The following is a 12814-nucleotide window of genomic DNA, read 5'->3' on the forward strand; positions in this document are numbered from 1 at the left end:
TGTAAAATTTTTTTCAAAAAAAGTAATTACTATGCTTGTAAATAATTTATTTCAAGAAAGTATTTACTTTTTAATGTTTGCTAAAACTCTTGGTATGTGCTCTGTGACTCACTCTGTTGAGTCTGAGGTTACCACTGGTGAAGGAGAATCAAAATGGCATGACACAGGCATTGTCTAGTTCCTTCTATGTATGTGTTCTATGGGATGGCGTTTGTCTTAGAGCTTGACCTGCCAACTGACAATTGGACAAATATTGCATAGTATTTCTTGGTAGAAAAACATCTTGCCTGGATATAGAATAACTTTTTCTAAGCCTGGGGTGTTGGTGCACACCTTTAATCTCAGCACTCAGGAAACAAAGGCAGGAGGGTCTCTGTGAGATAGAGGCCAGTATGATCTACAGAGTTCCAAGCCAGCTGGGGTTACAGGAGGACCCTGTCTCAAAAATCAAAACAAAATGAAAAAGCTTTTCTTTGGAAGTTAGTAGGGTGTCCTCACAGGACCCCAGAAGTAACTGCCCAATGGATATCAAAAGCCCCACGATTTGCTTTCTGTGCATCAAATAAGTCCTTTCTGCCAGAGCTTTATTTATAGACACCAACCAATTTCTAAACATTTAAGAGCTGCATCATTCAGATAACTGTACTCCAATTGTTCCCTGAACAAGCAGGGCCACATTTCAGATTCCTGACTCCCATTTTCATTCTCTTCACATTAAAAGTGCTCTTCTTGGGCTGGAGGAATGGCTCAGCAGTTGGGCACACTGGCTGTTCTTCCAGGGGACTCAGGTTCTGTTCCAGCATCCTCATGACAGCTAACAATCTTTGTAACTCCAGTTCCAAAGGTTCTGGCACCCTCTTCTGTTCTCCATAGGCATTGCATGGCATGGAGAACTTACATGCATGCAGGCAAAACACTCACATACATAAAGTAAAAATAGGTAAATTAAAAAAAAAAAAACATTTAAAAGTGCTCTTCTTCCATTTGAAGAGTCATACTGCCTATGTCACATGAGCATGATAAAAAATAAAATCTGATTTGTTCAAATATGTATTTCATTAATTTTCATCTTATTAATGAGAATGGGGGCAGTATATTTCTTAGGTAAATCGTTTTCTTATAACACATTCCAGTGAAAACTAGGGACATATAGTAATAAATTTCCCAAGAAAATTCCAAAGAACTTGTGAGGAAGACAAAATGTCGATAGCATGTCAGTGTTCCATCTTAAAACATGATTGCCAGTATTAAAACATTGGTTTTATTATATCCATGCAATAGTGTGTTTTAGTCCTTTTGGGATGAGTTTTGTGTAAGAATGTGTTAAAATTTTTACTTAAGTTAAATGACTATTATTTGAGACAAAAGTAGTGGGGGCATGTTCCAGTGATCATTGTCTTGCTGTTACATAATGCTGTGGACGGTCAACATTTGCAACTGTACTGCTTTCTGTGTACTCAATAAAAAACACTAGTTTCAATTTTAAAAAAATTATTATATTTTTATTTGTGTGTGTGTGTGTGTGTGTGTGTGTGCACATATATGTGATGTGTGGAAATCAGAGAAGAACCTTCAGGAGTTGATGCTCTCCTCTACCAAGTGGGTCCTGCGGATTGAGACGAAGCAGTCAGGCTTGGTTGCATGTGCCTTCATCTGCTGAGTCATATGGTCAGTCCATGCTTTAGCTTCTTATACAGAGGCCAGTTCATTCCTTTAGTTAATCGTATGCTTCCCAGTTTTAATGTGTACGAATAGTGACCTGCTATCATGCCAATTTCAGCTCATTTTCTCTGTAATTTTCAGCATTCCTATTTCAAAGTGAGATCTCAAAATGGAAGGGTGAGGACTAAGTAGAGATAAACTTTTCACAGTCATGTAGAAAATGAAAGGTCAAATAGAATGATTTGATTAAGAACTTACTGAGGGTGCCTGGCCCATGGCAGAGCATTGCTGTGGATGACCTTCTAAGGCACACACCCCAAGATTACCACTGCTTCAACATCACCTTCTGGAAAGGATTGCCTCAAAAGTTGCTTATAAGAGAATCATAACTTTCACAGCTCATTTTCCATAGGAAACTGTCCAGTATGGTTTTCAATGTGGTCATCCTAGCTAATATTGCTTGATACTTTAGAAGACCAATTATGCTTGGACGCCAAAGGGCCTAGGAGGCTTGTTGCCATCAAACAGAGCTTGATGGGAGCATGTTTAGAGTTGCAGGAACAGTCTCATTCAACCTACTGAGCAAACCACCTATGTGTCTTAAGTTTGCTAGAGCACCTCAATACTGAGTACAAATCTTACAAAAAAGAAAAAAGAAACATGCCAAGGGGGGAGGGATGACTTCACCAATGACTAGCACCCCCTTTACCCAGTATTTCCATGTTCTTGAAAATGAAGTAGACAAATGTGGAGACTGAGATGTCTGTGTGATTTTCATTGTAGTTTGGCATTTATCTCAGCAAATGAGCAGATGATGTCACATCACAAGAGAGGTGTGATGATAAGTGCGAGGACAAGTCACCCCTTAACAAGGAAGATTCATGTGGTGTTCCAAAATAAAACTATCAGACATAGAAGAAGTATTAAAAGGAACAAATGGAGCTGTCAGACCAAGTGCTGATGACATACAGAGTATTGAAATAAATAGCTGATGAAGAAGGCTTGAAAGACACGTTGATAAGCCTGTTGACTCCACTACTTGCTGACTGCTGTTAGTGTCCTCTTCTGAATGAGGTATAGCATTTGTTAGAAACTCTCCAGAACTGGAGCTAGGCTCAGTGGATAAAGGTGCTTGCTAGGCAAATATGAGGACCTGAGTTCAGGTCCCCAGAACCCATGTGAACAGCCGGGCATAGTGATGCACGCTAGTAACCAGGGACTGGCTATGCAGAAACAGGTGGATCCCTGGGGGCATCCTAGCCCAACCAGGGAGTTCCAGGCCTCACTGTCTCCACAAACAAACTTGAGAGTACCTGATGAACAAGGGGGCCGACCTCCAGCCTACACAGGTATGTGTATGCATGCATATGTACCCACACACATTAGAACACACACATACACAGTTAAATAAATTAAATAAAACAAAGCAAACAAATCAACAAAACTTTCCAGATTTCCCTCTTCTGCCCATGACCCCTTTCTTCCCCTTTCAAAGGTAACAGCTGCTTCAGTTTATCATCTGCATCCATCAACATCCCTCTTTCTCTAAAGTTCTTTCAATGTGAGGATTATGATCACATTGGTAATCCAGGATAATTGCCCAACCTCAATTTCCTTGATGGAATCACAATTGCACTCTTTATTTTGCTGTTTAAGTGTTGGGCAGCAATTTCCTCCAAGGTAAAACCTTCCATCCTGGAATGAAGCTGGGGTAAATAGCAGGACGTTCTAAAGGGAGGTAAACAATTCAGAAGCTTTAGGAAGTCCCCCAAATTGACCAGGTTTGTTAGGTCTCTCCTTTTCCAAGCAAGCCCTAAGGACATCTGAGAGGCACTCTTTACCAGCTGAGCTGTCTGAAGAAGCAGACACCAGCTCAACTGCCCAGAAGAGGGCGACCATCTGGGAAAGACACTCTCCAACCTGTTGAGATGCCTATAGGTTGTGTCCTATGTGCCAGGATTCCGGCTTTCATCAACTGTCACCCATGCTGGAATGGGCTTTGGTGATACAGCTGTCTTGGAGTCATTTCTGCTCCACATGGAGCACCATATATGGGAGTCACCCATATTCCTGTAAGTAACTCCAATAAAGCTCACTGGCTCACCAAGTTGAATTTTGTTGGTATCCTTACATTGGGCTGTGGGTTTCCTGTCTGGGGTTGAGTAGACATCTGTTCATGCCTTCCCATGAAAAGTGTCACACAACTATAAGTTAACATATCCCAGACTCTGTGGATTAGGATATGGACATTTTGGGGTCACTATTTCTGCCTAACAGAGATTGTAAAGGAAAAAGCCAGATAGACATTGAAATGGGCTAAAGGATTAGTGGGTGTCTTCAGTGAAACCTACGTACTGCCTGGACACAATTCCTCAGATCATCTGCTTTCTGTTGGTTTTCTGCAGCTTTCATTGCCTTAATGCCTTTTTAAACAACTCTGGAGGTAAAAACAGAACTTGAAAGGGGGATGGTAGGGAACAGATATTACTGGGGGAAGGTGGGGAAAGTGGGAGTATTCGGCAGGGAGGAGAGGAGGGAGGGGCATGCAAGGGGCTATGGGGTGTGTGTGTGGGGGAGTCAGGAGAGGGAGGATGTGGGAGGTGAGTGTTATTGGGGGAAGGTGGGGCTAATGGGGCTCAGGGACTAGGAAGGGAGGAGGGAGGCCAAATGGGAGAATAAAAGAGTAGAGATGAATGAATCTTGGGGGCCTAGGAAACCTAGGGGCAAATTTAATGCTCTTGAAACCACATGGGAAATACATACACAGTGTCTGAACATGAGTGCATCAGTACACCACTCATCAAAGAAGCTTCTTTTTGAAACAGATAGAGGTTACTTCAGAATTCCACAACTGTTCAGACAGAGAACCTGATAGATGCCCAGTACTAGGTGACATATCTACAGTTGAACCTCTACAACTAAGACTTATAGAACATAGTGAACAAAGGATAGAGAGAACGCTAATGCATCCCTCAACTATCAACAGTAAAGCTTCCTTATACAGCAGAGTGTGATGCACACAGAAGGCCACAACTGCCCAAGTTTTAAAGAATAAGAGACTGCAGAGTACAGATCCCTGGATATGACTCCCATATTGAACCTCACCCATCCACAGCTTAGGGACCATGTGGAAGAGGGGGCAGAAAGATTGTAAGAGCCAGGACTGGTTCATGAACACAGGGAAGCAGAGGCTTTTGGGCCACTGGAAACTTGCACATGTGAACTTGTGGCAATGGTAGCAGCGAGCTCAGGCCCAGAGGGGAGGTGAGAGAGATGGGTGGTGGTCTGGCCCTAGACTGAGAGCTGTTGGAGGCTGGTTGCTGCTGGGTAAGGGAGAGTATGCCTTGCACACGATTTCTGGATGAACTGAGTGGACTCCACTGGACAATTTGCACTGAAGGGCATCTGGGTGCAAATGCTTGACTGGATGTGGGGGGAGAACACGGGGTCTGGTGGTGGGATGGGGGCGGCATAGATGCAGGAGGGAGTATGGGTTTGATTGAGAGCTGTTGCATGAGAATATAGAAGCTTAATTATATATATATAATACCAAATAAGTGATACTAAGGCCCAGATTCTTGACTATGCACATGTAAATGCCACGTGTACTGTGGAATAGAAACCCTGTTTTCTTCTTATTACATCATAACTACACTGTTCCTACGATAAGCTAAGCTTCTAAATTCGTTTCAGCATTAGTTACTGCTTTGAAGTTTCAGTTCTCTGAAGATCTCCTTTGATCTGACAGTAGCATCCTATTGGTTTCCTCATTAAATAACTAATTAAAATAATCTTTGACTCTTGTTCACTTAGAAGTCCTGCAAAAGTCATGATTTTCTGCCCGCTCTTAAAACTTACCCTTTAACTGGAGATTTGCAGTTATACAGAGAAGTGCATAGCATAGTGTAATGAAGTTCTGTCACTCAGGTGCAATAAACGTCAAGGGAGGGGCCATTCTGCTCCTTGCGTACTTCTTTCATCTTCCTCCTTTTAGTACTCTGATGCAAATACCAAGGACCATATGTTTCATCCATAAAATCTGTTATGAACCATTGATGATAAGAAATCATTTAATGTGGCCTCAATACTAACAGCTCACATTTTCTTAAGTAAATATCCATGTTCAAATTTCAAAAATAGGTCCAGCAAAATTGTCAACAAACTACTATATTTGTTGCGATGGAAAAAACAAAACAGAACATAAGATCCACACGCTAAGGTGTTTTGAAATACACTTTTAAGCTCTCTTTGTGAACAGCCTTATCCATATATAGTCTATGTGCAATAAATGTTTAAAGTGTAATGAAGTTCTGTAATGAAGTAGACAGATGTGAAATTCCCTCTCTCCCTCTCTTTCCCCCTCCTCTTTGTTTTTATGAGGTATGGCTTCATGTAAATAAGGGTTACCAAGAACTCAGTATATAGCTGAGGATAATCATAACTCCTGATTCTCCTTTAATGTATCCCCCAAGTGCCAGGATTATAGAATTGTGCTACCAAGCTTGGCAATACTGTCTTTCCTTTAACTCTATGTTTTACGTTAACACTAGTACCATTGTTTACTTTTCTCCATGCTGGGACAAAATCCCCGACGAAAGCTCACAGTTTGAAGGTTCAGCCTATTATAATGGGAAAAGTACAACAGGAAGAGTGTGTGGCAGTCCGGACACCAGGAAGGAGAGGGCGATGAATACTCTTTTTTTTTCTTTCTTTTTCCTTTATTCTTTGTAGCAGTCCAGCAGTCCAGCCATGGAGCATTTAGGATTTGTCTTCCCATCTCAATTAACTCTGTCTAGAACGCTGTCAGAGATATGCCCACAGGTCTGTCTCCTAAGTGATTTTCCCATTGAAAATGTTATCTATCACACTTCCCTTATTTTTTATCTTGCAATTTAGTTGTTCTAAATATTCAGAATGCTTGCCCATAGGGATTTTTAGTTTGAATGTGGCTGATTTGTACTCTATGGTATTATACAATGCATTCCTTGATCTTATGCATATCCTATTTTAGTATTTGATGATCAATATTTAGTCTTGTTTGTTCAGTAGCTTGCAAAATTGTGACATTGTAATTTATGATTTATTTCTTATTTGTGACTAGAGTACAGCTATAAAGAGAAATGTTGCCTAGTCTTTTTTTTTTAATGGAAAAGTTCTTATAGGAGAGGCAAGTAATTGATTCTTTCTCCTAATTTTCCAGTTTTCAAAATATAATGATGAATTATTTTTTAGAATTGCATGATAATGACAAGGTAGGTGTTCTCTTTTTCTGTTCTGTGTGCGTGTGCGTGTGTGTGCGTGTATGCAGGTGGTATTTCAGCATCATTATGAACTTATGAACAAGTATATTATAGTGTTGTTTGAAATTATTTCAATTATTATTCTTTTAAATATATTTTGCTTACTTTTATCTTATGTGCATGAGTGTATTGCCTGTAGTATATAAGTGCACCTGTGTCATTCGATGCACACGGAGATCAGAAGAGAGTGTCAGATCCCCTGGAACTGGAGTTATGGACAATTGTTATTCACCATGTGGGTGCTGGGAACCAAACCAGGGTCCTCTGCAAGAGCAGCCAGTGCTCTTAACTGCTGAGCCATTTCTCCAGCCCCTGCAATTATCATTCTTAATAATAACCCAATAACTATCTTTGACCAATGGAAGCTGTTTGTTTTTTGAGACAGGCTTCTGGCTTGATTCTCTCTACACAGCTTAGGTTGACTTAAAATTTTCAGGAATCCTGCCTCAGCTTCCCAAGATCTGGGATTACAGGCATGGGTCAGGGTGCTCTTGCCAATAGGAAAATTTACTTTTGCACTGTTTTGTTATACATTGTTTTGAGACAGAGTCTTGCTATATAGCTCTTCCTGGCCTGGTATTCTTTGTGAACTTCAGTCTGCCCTCAGACCTGCAGCAATCTTCTTGCCTCAGATTCCAAATACTGGGTCTGTAGACATGTGCCACCATGCCCAACTAAAATGTTAGCCTTCTGAAATGAACTCCTGGGATCTCCTGATACCGAGGAATATGTAATAGTTTCCTGCTTAATTATGTTGTATTAGTTACTGTTCTGTTGCTGTGATGAAAACAATGACCAAGGCAACTTGTAAAAGGAAGATTTTATTTGCCTTATGGTTCCAGAGGGATGAGTCCATCATGTTGGGGCAGGAGCAAAGCAGAGCAGAAAGTTGGGAGCTTACATCTTCAAGCATGCGTAGGAAGCAGAGGGAGACAAACTGGAAGTGGGCAGCGGTAGATCCTCTCAAAGCCTGCCCCGAGTTTCCTCCACCAACCTAGGCCAAGTATGCAAATACTTGGAGCATATTGGGGGCATTCCTCATCCAAACCAACCCATATCATATGCCAAGTTATTCAGTATTACACTTTTTCTGTCTCAGGTCTAAATCAGCCTACAGCAAATAGCAACTGGAGTTTGAAATATGAATATTTATTGGCAATTTGATCATGGTTTCTAGATGATTTCAGAGGTTAGAGTGATTAAATTTGGACATATATGTGTATGTATGCATATGTGTGTGAGACAAAACACAGTTTCACACTATTAATTCATATTCAAATTTGAAATGCAAGTTTGTACTTAAATTGTCCCATCCTACCTATTTATTTCCTTTCTCCCAACACAGGGTATCCTGGTACAGAGTTATTCTAGGCATGCTAGAATTTAATTATCACCGACTTTCTCTTTGTTGTATTCCAAATCACTTAGCAAGGAATCTAAAAAGAGCAATATCATACCAACATCAGGAATATGTCTACAGAACTTACCAGAGTTTTTTGGCCCTAGAGCACATACATTTATGTGTATGTATGCATATGTGTATAAGACAAAATAAATAGCTGTATTTTTAAAATGTGCAGAAAATTTTCTATTTGTGTAGTCACATTATCAATAGTTATTTAACAATTCTATTAGTTAATTTCATTGCTATGAAGTTAATTTCATTGCTATGAAAAAAGTCTGTGAAAGCAACTCAAGGAAAGAGGGGCTTATTTTGTCTCACAATTCAGCGGTTCAAGGATACAGTTCATCAGGGTAAGGAAGTCATGGAGCAGGAGCTGGAAGCAGCTGGTCACATCGTGTCAAGGCAGGGGGGAGAGAGTGATGAACGCAGGTGCTCAGACCCACTTTTCCTTTTTCTTTGTTAATCTGTTACCCACACCCATGGAATTGAATCTCCCACATGTAGGGTGGGTCTTCCCACCCAAATTGACTGTAACCTAGAAATTCCCTCACAGACATGCCCAGAGGTTTGTTTCCATGGTGATTCTGAATGCCATCAAATTAACAATCAAGACTAACCATGTCACCTATGCCCAAGTCCTAAGGAGATAGCTTGGTTGAGAAATAAACGGACAGCTCTTAGCTTTAAAGAATCTGATCCGGACCCTCCACAAAGCAACACGTGATTATCTGATTAGGATTTTATTTTCTACTTTGCAGAGGAATAAACTTCTATCTTGCTTAAGCTGTTTTATTTTTTGTTAGTAAAGTAGAAACCAATGCTATTGGATATAAGATACAAAGAAATACAATTGGATCAAGTACAAAAGATGGCAACAGAATTGATTAAGAAAAAGATACACAGAAAAGTTATTAAAAGATAACTTGATGGTAATATGGAACATGAGATGTGTTTGGTATCTAGTTCCTAACATATTTAAATTAGAAATTGAAAAGTACTGTTTTAAGAAAAAAGTCTTTGAAGTATTTAAAACCATTTTTTAAAACTGTCCTAGTTGCTTTTCATTCTTACTTAGAATTTTGTCCCACATATATAATTTGGATTATATTTTAAAATCACAATTTATAATTCTGATTAAATTTTAATTTTTAATTCTATGATGGCAAACCCTCATTTATCAGACTGGAGAGATGGCTTTTTAGGAAAAGGGACTTCCCATAAGCTTGACTACCTGAGTGGAGATTAATAGCACCTCTATAAAAGCCAGAGGTGGTAGTCTGCACCTGCAACACCAGCATATGGGAGGGGACTTCTAGAGAAAGGCAAATCCCCAGAGTTTATTGTCTAGGTAGTAAAGCCAATTGGTGAACTCCAGGTTCAGTGAGAGATTCTGTATCCAAGTAATAATAATGATAATAAATAATAATAAGAAGAATAAAAGGTAGAGAGTGATAGAGGAATACACCTAATATCATACACATATCCACATAAACTTGCAAGCACACATGCACTACACATACATACAAACACACAAATAATAACAAACCCTCTTTTTCAATGAACTTATCTAAACATGATAGGGGTTTTTATGCTTGTTTTTTAAATATTTTATTTATTGTTTTTATTTTGTGTATGAGTGCTATGCCTGCATGTTGGTAAATGTACCTGTGTTGTGCAATGCCCACGGAGGACAGAAGAGGCTGTCAGATACCCTGGAACTGGAGTTATGGACAGTTGTTAGCTGCCATGTGGGTGCTGGGATTTGAACCCGGGTCTTCTGCAAGAAGTCAGTGTTCTTCTTCTTTATTTATTTTTTTGTCTTTTTTGAGACAGGGTCTCCCTGTAGCCCCAGCTGTCCTGGAACTCAGTATGTAGACCAGGCTGGCCTTGAACTCACAGAGATCCGCCTGCCTCTGCCTTCCAAGTGCTGGGATTAAAGGCGTGCACCACCACACCCAGTTTCAGCCCCTGTTTTTTAAATTATAATTAACAAATATGTTTTTATAATCCTCAATACTAACTTCTACTACATTTAATATTTGGAATTCAAGATTGTTTTTCAGTCTGAAATCAGAAGTCTTTAAACCCTAGATGACATGACATCAGTGATAGTAATAATAACCCATCAGCATGTGGATATGTATTAGCTATTCAAAAAATACTAAATATTTGATAAAGTTAATTATACAGTCTAATAATTTATAGTAAATGAAAATAACTATGTTAAAGTAGACCTATAAATTCAATTATTAGAATATTGGGTTGATAGAATTAACTAAATTGGCATGGTGTAACTTGTTCTGTTATTTGCACCTCATTTTTGCCCATTGAACACTTATTCATTTTTCCATTTTCAGCATAATTGTTGCTTCCACCTTCCCATTCCAGCCGTACCATCCTCAGAACACTCCTCATAGTCAATTGTGACTTCTTTGCCCATTAGCTCTTCCTCATACTGAAACGGCACCTTGTTTGCTACTGAACCTCTGTACTTGTTATAGGCTCTACTAATAGCCATTGTTCAGTAGACAATTAGCCAAGGCTTTGAGCCTACCTGACAGATAGTGAGCCTCTGGAGGACAGGTACATCATTCCACATACCTAGGCCCCCATGAAAGACAATCCATAAATATTCTGAATGAATGAAGAAATATAAAGAAGCCAATATGCTATCCACAGGGGGTGCTAAAGCCTTAGTCCTTTTACTTAGAACTCCAGCAAGAGAAAATTGCTTGCATTTTAATTCTGGAAACATTTTTTGAGTGCTAGAGGTTTCCTCAGAACTGTAAAGATAACCCAGGCAGTTTGGGCTCCTGAAGCTTTTAGCACTGGTACAGCAACTCCTGAAGGTGTCAGATCCACAAGGCTGCCCACTGGCAGCAAAACACCTCACCTTCAGACCAGGGAATTTAAGCAGTATTGTGGCACCTAAAATATTTACATCAAAACTATGTCTATGATTGTGGCAGAGTACCTGACCTGGGTCATTCATGACTGTACTGTAAGATTTCCTTCCCCGTAGTAATACCGTCAGTACCCAAGACAGTTCCCTACCCAGTAACATCCAGAGTTGATATTCAGGAAGCTCTTCAGGAGCAATGTTCTCTTTATATTAGAAATGAATTTGGCATAAGAAAGCCTTGATTAGCATGGGAATTCCTCTCATTTGGGTCCTTTAACAAGTTATTTATTGACTGATGGTCAGTAGAAACCATTTGAATTAATGATCATATGAACATGGCCATATGCCCAGAAATCTGGACTGCCACAAGAGCCTATGGAGATAACGACCTCTTCCAGGCCATGACTTCCAATTGCACATGGCTGTAATAATGTCACTTGAACAACTCAGAGAGGTACTGGGTGGAATTTTCTATAGTCAATTGCACTTTTATTTTTCCTGACAGTGACCAAAGTTTTCCAGATATGCCTAACTCAGAATATTATTTTAAAATGGTCGATTTCTGAGGGAAGGGGAGTCAATTTTCTTCAGGGATGTGACCTTGATAGGCTCCAGTAGGTGGTTCTACACACATGCACAACCAGGCAGCACTGAGTGGACTGAGTGAGGATAGTAGCCTGCACTACTATCCTCAGACCTCTTGGGGTAAGTCTGTAGCGCAGCCCTCCATGCCGGGACTCCCTAAGCCACATTCACCCATCCATCCCCCCCACCATTCTATACTCCTAGTTTGGGACCTGCGCCATTCCTAGTCTTGGGGCCCCAGACACCTGGGGAACCAATACTGCTTCCGGATCCTTCTCACCCAGACCAACTCAGTCCCGTTCTTGGGCCCCAGGAGCACCACTTCTGGTCCTGGCCCCACCCTCACCTCTCTCTGCTTCCCTGGGCCTGCACCACTGGCTAACTCTCCTAGCCTGCACTACTATCCTCAGACCTCTTGGGGTAAGTCTATAGCGCAGCCCTCCACACGGGACTCCCTAAGCCACATTCACCCTTCCATACCCCCCCCGCCCCGCTTTTCTATACTCCTAGTTTTGGCCCTGCGCCATTCCTAGTCTTGGGGCCCCAGACCCCTACCCCTTTCTGGGGCTCCAAGGCTTTCCTCTCCCTGATCCTTTGCATCCAGTACAACCCAGCTACTCAATCCACTCCCTGGTAAATCTTGGGGCTTCTTCCCACCCCATCTGCCTTTTCATCCCTGCGTGGCATGGCCTCGGCCAGGATCTCAGGTCAGTCCAACTCCCAAGTTCCTGAGGCCAAAATCGTTCTTAGTAGATTCCAGACCTAAAGAGAAAGTCTGAAAACTTCTGACCCACAATGGAATTGGGCCACCACGGAACTCCTGAAGACAAAATCAATCAGGTCACGACAATATAAAATCAAAAGAGAAGCTTAGACCAACCAGCTCTTCATACCCAAAAAGTAAACCACAAAGACACATAAAGTTCAAAAAAAGAAGCAGAACTAAACTTGAAGGCCCGA

Source organism: Nannospalax galili, unplaced genomic scaffold, assembly GCF_000622305.1.
Source record: "Nannospalax galili isolate Female #2095 unplaced genomic scaffold, S.galili_v1.0 scaffold266, whole genome shotgun sequence".
Taxonomy (NCBI): Eukaryota; Metazoa; Chordata; class Mammalia; order Rodentia; family Spalacidae; genus Nannospalax; species Nannospalax galili.